We start from the raw sequence: 12,109 nt of genomic DNA on the forward strand, positions 1-12,109 counted from the left end.
ACCACTGGGGCCTTTCTTGGGTGCCTGGGCCAGAGATTGCTTTGGATAAAGGGCCCCTCCTGGGAGGAAGCTCTGATCAGGAAAAGCAGAGAATGACTGTTCTCGGGAAGGGTGATACTGAGGGGCCTACCTCAGTATCTAACCTCTCTCCTTTTCAGTCTCATTTTCTTTCTTCTTTTTGGAGACAGGGTCTCACTCTGTTGCCCTGGTTGGAGTGCAGTGGTGCAATCATGGCTCACTGCAGCCTTTACCTCCTGGGTTCAAGCAGTCCTCCCACCTCAGCCTCCCAAGTAGCTGGGACTACAGGCATGCATCACCATGCCCAGCTAATTTTTTGTATTTTTTGGTAAAGACAGGGTTTCATCACCATGTTCCCCAGCCTGGTCTTGAACTCCTGGGCTCAATTCATCCACCCAGCTCAGCCTCCCAGAGTGTTGGGAATACAGGCATGAGCCACTGTGCCCAGCCTCATTCTCATTTTCTTAAACACACACAACCTCACACATTCTCGAATGCACACACACACACACCCTCACACACCATCTACGAGACAAAACGGAACCCTGGACACCCAAGTTCACTCCAGCTATGCCGCCTCCCCTACCCCTAGTTCATGATCTTAATCCCCAGAGCCTCAGTTTCTTCATCCAGAAACTGGGACCGGTGCCAACCGTGCTCTAGGCATCACAGAAACAAATGCGAATACCCACAAAGCACTTGGAGCCCTTCAGAAACCCAGTGCCTACCAGAATGACAACGAGCAACCGCCCCGCCGCTTGCCAGTTGTCACTGAGAGCCCCACTCCATGGGAAAGAGCTCAAAGAGAAGAGGAAAATAAACCAGAGTGACACTGATGAGTTTTCCGGGCACAGCGTCGCCACCGTGCTTCTGTGCCGGCTGGCTCTTCAAAGGCCCCCAGATGAAAATCTAGCATGAGATGCTACGCCGAAAGAAAGCAAAATGCACATCCCCCTGCTCAGGCCTTCTCTCTCTGATGATTGGTTGCAAGATGGTGTAGAAGGTGGACCCGCATTATCGACACATGTTAGTAAAAGCTCCAAACCCAAGCAGAGTCCTGGGCAAATACACTGACCTCCAGAAAGGCAAGAACTGGCATGGAGCCCTCCCAGTTGAATTGCTGGCCTCCAGCCCAAAATCTGTCCTGCCAAAGGCTTAAGCCAAAGGAGAAAAGGAAAAAAGAAAGGCTCAACGGGGCAGTACCGTGGGTCAAGCTCTGTTCTAGATGGAGGGACTCTGGTGTGAAAGTCTCTGTTTCCGGCCACCTGACAGAGACCTAAGTGGCCAAGTCCAGAGGGATTCACTGTCATCCATGAGGTCAGGCCCAGGGAGCCTGGAACTGGCAGGGGATGGGGCAAGGAAGCGGAGAGCAATTCTATAAATGGAGTGCGAAAGACGTGGAAAGGCAGGAGGGGTGCAGATCAGAAACAGGCTCTTGGGAGTTGGGGGACAGGGAAGAACGTAGGCAGGGAGAGGGGCTGGGAAATGAGCACATCAAAATCACTGGGGGCAGTGACTGCAGCCTGAGATGCTCACTTCCTAACTGTCCACATGAGAAACTCACAGCAGACATCCTAAGGTTGCAAACATTGCCTCGAGAGAACACCTTTCTAATCTTTTTTTCTAATCTTTTTTTTTTTTTTTTTGAGTTGGAGTCTCACTCTTGTTGCTCAGGCTGGAGTGCAGTGGCACAATCTCGGCTCACTGCAACCTCCGCCTCTCAAACTCAAGTGATTCTCCTGCCTCAGCCTCCTGAGTAGCTGGGATTACAGGCACCCGCCACCACACCCAGCTAATTTTTTGTATTTTTAGTAGAGACATGGTTTCACAAAATTGGCCAGGCTGGTCTTGAAATCCTGACGTCATGTGACCCGCCCACCTCGGCCTCCCAAAGTGCTGGGATTATAGGGATGAGCCACTCTTTCCCATGGAGTGGGGTTACAGGCATGAGTCTGTGCCCAGCTTCTAGTCTTAATAAATCACATGGTAATTTTGCAGAGAAAAAGGGAGGATGTAGTAGTTTTCTTTTTTTTTTTTTGAGACACAGTCCTGCTCTGTCGCCCAGGCTAGAGTGCAATTGCACGATCTCGGCTCACTGCAACCTCCATCTCCCAGGTTCAAGTGATTCTCGTGCCTCAGTCTCCCGGGTAGCTGGGACTACAGGTGCCTACCATCATGCCCAGCTAATTTTTGTATTTTTAGTAGAGATGGGGTTTCACCATGTTGGCCAGACTGGTCTTGAACTCCTGACATCAAGTGATCCACCCACCTCAGCCTCCCAAAATGCTGGGATTACAGGTGTGAGGCACTGTGCCCAGCCAGATGTAGTTTTAAAAGGCTGACCGCCTATATACAAACACATGTGGTTTAATTTGAGGAGACATTTATTCAGCACTTACTGTATACCAGGCATTGTGCTAGGTGCTGGATTAGAAAAGGTGAAACCATGGCCCTCGCCCTCATGGAACTCTCCATCAGTGGGTGAAGAAGGATCGTGACTCTGGTGCACTGAGATCTAAAACAGGCTGGGATGACAAGGGCCCTCTGTGGGCGCTGGTGGCCAGTGGCAGGGAGGAACTCAGGGGATGCCAGGGCTGGCATTTCAAGGATGAGGGATGAAGAGGTTCACAGGGTGGACAAGGATGGGGTGAGTGGCACATTCCAGAAACAAGGATGGTCATTCAGAGAGCACAGAGACTTGAACAGCAGGGCACGTCTGGGAAACTGCAGAGGGTTCCGTAATTCTGAAGCTTAAAATGCCAGAGACCAGTGACCAGGATGATGCAGTGGACAATGGTAACAGCCGCGGCTCGCACTCAGTACTTACTACACACCAGACCCGGTAAAGGCTTTACGTTAATTAATTATTCTAAGCGTACAAAGGCCCTACAAACAAGACTTGATTATTATCCCCAGTTTACAGAGGGGGAAAGTAAGGCCCAGAGAAGCTGAGTGACTTGCCCAAGGTCACAGAGGGAGGAAACGACGGGCAGCCAAGCCCTTGCCTTTCCCTCCACTATTTCTATAAGGCTCGGGGTATAGGCCAGGTGGAAAGCCAGGCTGAGGGCCTGGACTTGAGCCACTGGGGACTAACAGTGTGGAGCAACCTGACCGGGTGTGCTACTTGGAAAGACACAACCAAAGAGGTCAGTCCTGGCTAACTCCCTAACCCATCTGCAAACATTCTGCACAGGCAAAACCGCAAGTTCCTTTGCCCAGCGGAGCCATGGCCAGCTAGTGTCCATGAGGCTGATTAAATGGCCAGGGGCCGCCACGGTCATTTTTACTGTCTAATCCTCCTTCCTGAGATGGAGAACTATGTCTTGTCCCTACGGCATGCCCCACGGTTTGCCAGATGTCCATGGGTAATTTCTTGGTGAGGCAGGACATGGCTTCTTCTTTAGTCCATGAATTTCAAGACCCAACTTGGAATTGTACTTCCTGCTCCCGTGCCACTGAGTTTATTATGAAACAAAGGGCCTTCCTCACTCACTCACTAAGTATTTATTGAGTACCTGTCATGTATAAAGTGTTTCAGATGCTTTAAAAAACATTTGTAAAGGCCCTACGCTTCCTGCTGTCACATACACACACACACACACACACACACACACATACGCAGAGGCACGCAAATGCCACTGTTTACCCAGGGAAAAGTACAGCACCTGTGCGAACATCTGTTCCATATTCACTTGGAAGCATCTGAAATGCTAATTGTGAAACACCCAGGGACAGGGAAGGGAGCCGGAGAAGAGTAGATGGAGATTAAAGGCATTTTTCACCGTGTACTGGTGCTCTCTGGTTCCCCTGCAAGAGGTCAGCAGAAAGCCAGTGCTCGGAAGAACAAGTTTGGCTTGAGACTCAAGCTGCATGAAGGCCACTGATGTGTCAGCTGATGGCATCCACTCAGCACAGATCAAACGTCCGCTCTAGCCCTTAACCAGAAACACCTGCAGGCTGGCTGGCCCCGGCTTCCATGAACACTGGCCACACCCCAGCACCTGGATCTGCTGCTGCTGCAGGCAGCTTTGTTCAGAAGAAGAGCAACAAGGGGTGAGGCGACCATGAGGCACGGGCACCTTGGGGAAGTGACAGCTGGGGGATAGCTACATCCCACAGAGAGCTTGATGGCCTAGGCCTGCCACTTCTTCAGGACCCCAAATTCCTATGCAGTCAGTGGCCAGGCACTGCTTTTAGCCTTCCCTTCCTTTTGCTTCAGTTTACCTTTCTGTCGGTGGGGAAGGCAGCCCCAAAGAAGCATTGTGAATAAAGGAAAATACAATGGAAATCAAGAAGCCACCCTAAAGAATGAGCAGGAGTGGCCGGGGCAGTGGCTCACGCCTGTAATCCCAGCACTTTGGGAGGCTGAGGTGGGCGGATCACCTGAGGTCAGAAGTTCAAGACCAGCCTGGCCAACATGGTGAAACCCCATCTCTACAAAAATACAAAAATTAGCCGGGCATGATGGCAGATGCCTGTAATCCCAGCTACTCGGGAGGCTGAGGCAGGAGAATTGCTTGAACCTGGGAAGCCGAGGTTGCAGTGAGCCAAAATTGTGCCTCTGCACTCCAGTCTGGGCGAGAGTGAGATTCTGTCTCCAAAAAAAAAAAAAAAGAAAGAAAAGAAAAGAATGAGCAGGAGATAGAGCTGCTTGATTTTTAATTAATTCTCCCTGCAACACAACAGGAATGGTAGTCAAGGAAGTTAACTACCATCCCTCGACTGCTACAACACTTAAGAATATGCAAATTACCAACTCACATCCCTTAAGAGGAACCACAAGAAGGTGAGAACGGAGGAAAGGTTCACATCCTCAGTGCAGAAAGTCCTTCAATTACCTACTCATGGGCTGAGACTCTGACTACAGACATTCATATACTGATTTGACAGATGAAGAAACTGCAACTTAGGAAAAAATAAGCTTAGCTCCTCATTCAAGGATGTTCAGCTATCAAGAGATGATGCCAGAAATTCAACCCCATCCTTTGCAGTCGACTGAGCGACACTCAGAAAATGTTCAACTGTTGTAGACACCAGCAGGTACCATCACTCCTCAGCAGACACACATTCATCACAGTCTAAGAATCTCCCGAGCCACTTCCATTTCTAGACTTCTGTGTCTCCATACACTCTGGACGGTGTCTAGTCTCCATGATGAAATAGAGAAAAACAACATGCAACAAAATCAAATGGGCCAGCTAGGCTGGAGGCTGAGTGGACTTTAGCACTCATAAAATCTGTGCCCTGTTGAAGCTACCAGACTGGCTCCAGGCTGTGCAGTAAAAACTGCAATTCCAAACAACCAGGCAGGCCAGCCAAGTGTGAACAGCCGAGCCTGCAAGAAGACAGGCCCCTCGAGAGTCACAGAGAGAAGACATCACGCTTGTCGACGACCACCCACAAGTGAAAGGCAGCGCAGCCGGCAGCTTGGAGCAGCTCCAAGTCATTAGCCAGCACTGAGCACAGGTTGCTCTGCCCAAGCTGGTTTTCAGCAAGTGCTGAAAGAATTAGGAAAAAAATAATAAAATCCCAATCTAACAAAAAAAGAGATAAAAAAGAGAGATGGACAGTCTACAAATGGTAGGGAGGCGACGGGGAAGCTCAGAGGGAAGGAAGGTGGGGATTGAGCACCCGGGGCTAATATGGCTATTACAGGACATGTGTGGGCTCCTGGGGAGTTCAAAGCTGGAAGCAGAGACCTAAACATCCAAAAAGCAGGCTGTTCCTAGGGCAGCAATGCCATGCCCTGCTGGGCTACTTCTGATCTGATCACATGTGAATGAATCTCCTTGTCACCCCGTAATGGCTCCAGGGGCTGGTTTAGCTGTGACAATCACCTGGGACCCTGGATGTTTTTGGAAACCAGTGACTCACTCCCAGATATGCAACTTCTATTATTGTGCCCAGAGTATGTGCCCAAAGGTCCCTGCCTTTGCAAAACTTGTATTACCAGAAAGAGGCACAGTTGTGTAAAACATCAGCACCTAAAACAACAGCCATTAACACCCAGGCATTACACCAGGTTAGGCCTCTACCTTCCTGCCCTGCCCTGCCTAGTCATCTCAAACAGGCATCAGCGAGACATACGAAAGAAACTCATAAACCGGGTAAGCCCTAACTGGGGGGACCAAGATTCCCAAAACCCTGCTTGATGCTGGATAAACAGAGTGGCTATGATTCACACTATGAAAGGATTATTTGCCAAACCTAGCCCTCCCACCTATATTGTATTTTGAAATATATATGTATATATGTATTTCTAGAGATAGAGTCTTACTCTGTTGCCCAGGTTGGAGTGCAGTAGTGTGATCATGGCTCACTGCAGCCTCAGACTCCTGGGCTCAAGCAATCCTCATGCCTCAGCCTCTCAAGTAGCTGAGACTACAGGTGTGCACCACCACACCTGGCTCATTTTTTTCACTTCTTTGTAGAGATGGGGTCTCACTATGTTGTCCAAGCTGGTCTCAAATTCCTGGCCTCAAGAGATCCTCTTGCCTTGGTCTCCCAAAGTGCTAGGATTACAGGGTGAACCACTCGCCTGGCTCCCACTCATATTTTAAATTACCTAATTCATCAAAACTCCATTTTCTCACAATCCATCATGGCACAAAGCAAACTCTGATTCAATCATCAAATTGACTACATCCCAGTGTTGGGAAGCGAGTGGGTCTCTGTGCAGTGAAGAGCAGAGAATGAGGTGTAAACAGCATACATGGAGAAGGAGAGGCTGTGGAAACACAACCACTATTCTCAAGGGTTAGGGAAGGCTCTAAAGGCCTTCAGCTAAAGAAAACAGGAAGGGCCAGGTGTGGTGGCGCATGCCTGTAATCTCAGCACTTTGGGAGGCCGAGGCAGGTGGATAGCAAGAGATAGCACAAATGGCTCTGGGGAAGACTTGGTCATTTAAGGTAGCAAAAAAGGACACTCTAATATACAGCTACTAGATTGCCGCCAGGCAGGGGCCACACCCACGTGGCACTCATAGGACCTATCTGCAAGTCTAGATATCTGCAAGTCTTCCAAATGCCACTGAAGCAGGAAGCCACCAAAACTAGGAGGTTCCCCGAACCCCTAAATCATGTTTTTTAAGGGAAAAAAAGTGGCACTGCTGCTGGAGTAATATGATGCTCTCTGCTTGCTTCTACAGCTAAAATATGTGGGCAAAGAGATCAGAATATTTTTAATAATTTGTCATCCAAATACCCAAGCTGTATTCCAAGATGCCAATTCCTCAATACCAGAAGTGTGGCTATGAGGACACGTTTCTCCACTAAGTGGGAAAGGCAGAACATCAGGGCTTTATCGTGAAGGAGGATGATAGAATGAGAGGTAGGCTGCCTGTCTGAACAGACTAAGAACTTCCTGAGCAGACGGGTTGTTCAGGAGAATGTGTCAGTGCACTGGAACAAAGCAGGAACTTACCTGCCAGAAACAGCCACATCTTTTTTATTCAGGAGAGTGGCCCTGGAACTTCAACGTACTTTCTGATCCTAAGAGCTGGGTGTGGTGGGATTAGGAAGGGCAAAGTGGGAGACGTGTGACAGGGCTGGGCACAGTCAAACACCTTCCTCCCATCAGCCCTGCTTTTCTTTCACTAGTTGCTTCCTCCGTGCCCAATACCGCTGGGATGTTTCTCATCAAAGAGCACCCTCCTGGGCCGGGCCCCAGGCCAGGTGAGCCTGTGGAAGTCCTCATCTGTTCAGCATTGTCCAGATGCTTCCTGAGTGCATTTTAAGAAGTAAGGACTGGCCAGGCATGGTGGCTCATGCTTATAATCCCAGCACCTTGGGAGGCCGAGGCGGGCAGATCACTTGAGGTCAGGAGTTTGAGATCAGCCTGGCCAATGTGGTGAAACCCTGCCTCTACTAAAAAATACAAAAAAATTAACAGGGTGTGGTGGTGTACACCTGTAATCCCAGCTACTGGGGAGGTTGGGGCACTAGAATTGCTTCAACCCGGGAGGCGGAGGTTGCCGTGAGCCGAGACTGTGCCACTGCGCTGCAGCCTGGGCAACAAAGCAAGACTCTGACTCAAGAAAAAACAAAAAAAGAAGTAGGAACTGAGCTGAGCTTCCAGGACCTGGGGAAGTTCAGTGACTGGTCAGAGAGACAGACACAGAGAGAAAAATGCCAAGTCTGGCTCCTACTACTGCAGAACAGCCTGGCAGTTTCCTCTCCATCTATCTCCCAATCTCCAGGGGGAAAAGTAACCCTTATTCAGGGCTGACCCACCCCAGGGTTTCTAAGCTCAGGGTTTATCAAAGCGGCTAGAGACAGCATCCTGAGGGGGCAAGATGTCAGCAGGATGATGCTCTGTCATCAGGTACTTTCTGGCCCAAACACATTTAGCAGCTCCCATGCCCAACTCAACCAGGTCCAAACTTCTGCCATCGGCATTTTAAGCACTCCATAAAACAGATATGCCTGCTCTGACCCCGTTCCTAATTATAAGGGCTGACATCCACCCAATGCTTATTCTGGTATAAGCCAGGCACTGTGCTAGTTGTGTGAGGCATGCTATCTTGTATAAACCTTAGAGCAGTCTTAAAAGGTAACACTAATATTAGTGTCATTTTACAGATGAGGAAATCAAAGATTAGAGAGGTTACATCATCTGCCCAAAGTCCCAGCAGGAGAAGGCAGGGCTGGAATCAAACTCAGTGGGTCTGACCCCAGAGTTCATGTAACCACACCCCAAATCCAATCTGCCCCCAGCATGCTAATCTCTGGCCCTGTCCAGGGTGAGAGTCTCAGAAGAGTTCCTATTTTTTTTTTTTTTTTGAGACAAGGTCTTGCTCTGTCACCAGGCAGGCTGGAGTGCAGTGGCAATCTCGACTCACTGCAACCCCCTCCTTACTTCAGTCTATGCCATTTCCTCTCCCTGGGATGTTCAGTACCTCTCCCCAGCACCCTAAACTCCCACCTATTCCTAAGTCACACCTGTCCATAGTTGATCTTCTGCTACTCCCCTGGCTGAGCTGCGTGGTCTCCAGCCAAAGGGCTGTACCGTCAGAAGTCAACCAGGGGCTACAAACTCAAATGCCTACAGGCACCAAGCAGGTAACAAACATGGGGCGCTTGGGCATGCAGGCTCAGATGCCAAGCTGTATCTGCATAGCAACTATTTGGTTACGCTGCCTCTTAAAACACTGTTCAGGCAAAAACACAACGGGTACCCCGTGTCCCTGGGCCACCTCCACACTGCCTGGTCTTGCCGTCATTGCCAACTGCTCTTGGCAGGGCAGCACGAATAAATTTTCAGACACTCTCCTGAAAAACAGTGGTCATTCCCCTGCTTAAAGTGCCCTGGGGCTTTTCCACCACCCCAGGAGCAAGGTCCAGCTCCTCTTCAGTATGGCTCTAGGAGTGCAGGCAAGGAGACCCTCAAGATTTGGATCCAACCTTTCTCCCCAACCCTCTGACTCAGGTGCCACCCACTCCAGCACAGGTACACCTTTCCTCCCCTGTTCCTTTCTTCTGGCAGAGTCTTTCACTTCCTGTTTATCTCCTTAGACCCTCAGCACACTCAAGCTTAATCCAATCTCTAAAGCCAATCTGGATGCTACCCCAACTCCTCACCACGCAGACCCACGCCATCTCCTCCTGCCCCCGTCTTCCACCTTCTTGGGAAGCCATGCCCACCTCCCCTAAACCCTTCTAGAGTTATACACCACAAAAGCAGCATGTTCTATACTCATCTCACTGCCAACCAGACCAAGCTGTAACTACATTTGACGCACTTCTTCTAACTTCCAGGGCAGCTGTTCTAAGTCCTAAATGTACGGCCATTTTAATAACTCGACTTAGTTTTTCAGTTGACAAGGAAGTGACAATTTAGAGAAAAAAGAAGATTAGCTATTAAACCACTATTTTTCCTTTTTTTTTTAAACCACTACTTTTTTAAAAAAACTTCGAACGCTCACGTGAATCTTTATTATACATCTCAAAGTCAAACCTAACAACAACAAAAAAAGGTGATAGCCGGCCAGGGGTGGTGGCTCACACCTATAATCCCGGCACTTTGGGAGGCCGAGGCGGGTGGATCACAAAGTCAGGAGATCAAGACCATCCTGGCTAACACAGTGAAACCCCATCTCTACTAAAAATACAAAAAAATTAGCAGGGCATGGTAATTTTTTACCACGGGCAGGCGCCTGTAGTCCCAGCTACTCGGGAGGCTGAGGCAAGAGAATGGCGTGAACCCGAGAGGTGGAGCTTGCAGTGAGCCAAGATTGCGCCGCTGCACTCCAGCCTGGGTGACAGAGAGAGGATCTGTCTCAAAAAAAAAAAAAAAAAAAGGTCACAGCCCGAATCAAATCACTTTTAAAAAAAGGTAGGGGTCCAAAATGGCGTAGGATGAAGATAAGAAGGAAGAATGTAGAATGAGCACTCTCTAGACTCATGTGAACCATAACAAAGAAGAATCACCAGGAAAGAATGATGCAGGGTTTCCTGGGAGATGCGCCCACCTGCCCTGGCTTCAGATCTCCCTTTGCCTGGCCTGGCTTGACACCTCCACCCTCCAGCCCCAGCTTTGATTCCAAAGTCAAATGAAATCTGGTCTTTCTTTGGGTAAAGCATTTAGTGGCAAAGAGGAGACTGCCTGACCTGTTCTGATTCCCACTGGAAGCCACTGGAAGAGGAAGATAACCTCAGGGGCCATGGAGAGTTTGTTGCTTGGTTTTGTACTCTTTTCCTTAATTTGAAGTAGTCTTCTCTGAACAGAAAACAAAGGGTGAATCGGTATGTTCCACGTCAGAGAGAGCAGGAGCAGCCTACTGACCAGATTTCACTCAGCTGGCTACTTTGTTTTTTTTTTTTTTTTTTTCAAAAATTGCCAATGCCGACTGTATTTCAAGTCGTCATGGCGGGGTATTGGGAAAAGTTTTCAATTAGCAATAATCGCGCCTCGGACAAACCTCATTGGCTACGATACTGCCACTGCGCAAAGCTTGGCTGGCTACTTTGAAGACATATGTGAATTTGTTGCCACTATTTACGAATCAAAAGACTTTTGATTAAAAATATAGGTTCTAATTTCTTTTGAAAAACTGGCAAATGTGCTAGCAATCAGCCTGTGATCCTATACGACAGCAATCAGCCAGAGTAAGTCACAGTGTCCCTTCAGAGACACCCAGCAGGCCCATGGCCCGGCAGGCCACATGGCGGCCCAGCTCTCAGATTTTATGCTACGACCTTATACTTCCTCTGAGCCACAGCCTCATGACTGGGGTAGGGAAAGAACTGCACTTTTTACAAGGAGATAAATATCTCCAACAAAAAGTAAACAAGGTATAAGGGGTATCCAGTACAAAAGGCAACACAAGCACCAGTGGCTCCAATTTGGTTATCTGGCGCAGTCCAGGGACTTCTACCAGGCAGGTCCGGATATGGGGTCACCTGCCACTGGGAGTCAACAGCCTCAAGGGGTCACTGCCCTCAGCAAGCCCACCTGGCCTTGGGAGTTTACCTTCATGCCCCACTCCAAACTCCTCCTCCTCATCCTTCCTCTCCCAGGCCCAAATCTTGACTCCTGAGAACTCCCATTTTCCGCCCAAATTTTCTTGTTCTAACCACCATGATGGAAAAAGCAGCCAAATGTCTCTATGCAGAGGAAGAATCCGGGAAAGGCATGCATTGCGGAAAAGCCTAGTATCCCCAGATGGTGAAAGCATGGCTGTCCTCTGTGGTGTGGTGTTCACTTCCCCTGTCTCGGAGCTTCTCTGGGATGATCCAACACAGCTTCACAATGAAACACCATCGGTTGTGCTATTTTTACAATATGAAAGGGAGTTCCAGGTATGGCACTCCATTTAGAATAATTGCCTTGGAGGAAATAAAAGTTTAATTTAAAAAAAGGATAAAGATAGAAACCAACTTCCTTTTGGGAAAGAAAGAGATTCAGCCTAAAATGCTACCTCTTCCACAGAGCTCTACCTCACGGTGGGGGGCATATTAGGTAAGAGACTAGTTCTGGAGTCAGTAGACATGGGTTCAAAGGAAGTCAAAGTGGCTTCGTGACCTTGGGTAAGTTTCAAACTCTGAGAGCCTCCGTTTCCTCTTCTCTACGATGATCTTGAAAGTAATGGCCT

General features: G+C 48.9%; 1 protein-coding gene and 1 non-coding gene across 4 annotated transcripts in view; both read right to left on the reverse strand.

The window, feature by feature from the left end:
• Positions 1-12,109, reverse strand: part of TPCN1 (two pore segment channel 1) — a 72,998-nt gene that overhangs the window by 48,398 nt on the left and 12,491 nt on the right. The window lies entirely within an intron of this gene.
• On the reverse strand, positions 10,834-10,970 carry LOC117091291. Its single transcript, XR_004440384.1, has one exon. It is a non-coding gene; the product is annotated as a U4 spliceosomal RNA (small nuclear RNA).

This window comes from Trachypithecus francoisi, unplaced genomic scaffold, assembly GCF_009764315.1.
Source record: "Trachypithecus francoisi isolate TF-2019V2 unplaced genomic scaffold, Tfra_2.0 Lachesis_group11, whole genome shotgun sequence".
In the NCBI taxonomy this organism is placed as follows: domain Eukaryota; kingdom Metazoa; phylum Chordata; class Mammalia; order Primates; family Cercopithecidae; genus Trachypithecus; species Trachypithecus francoisi.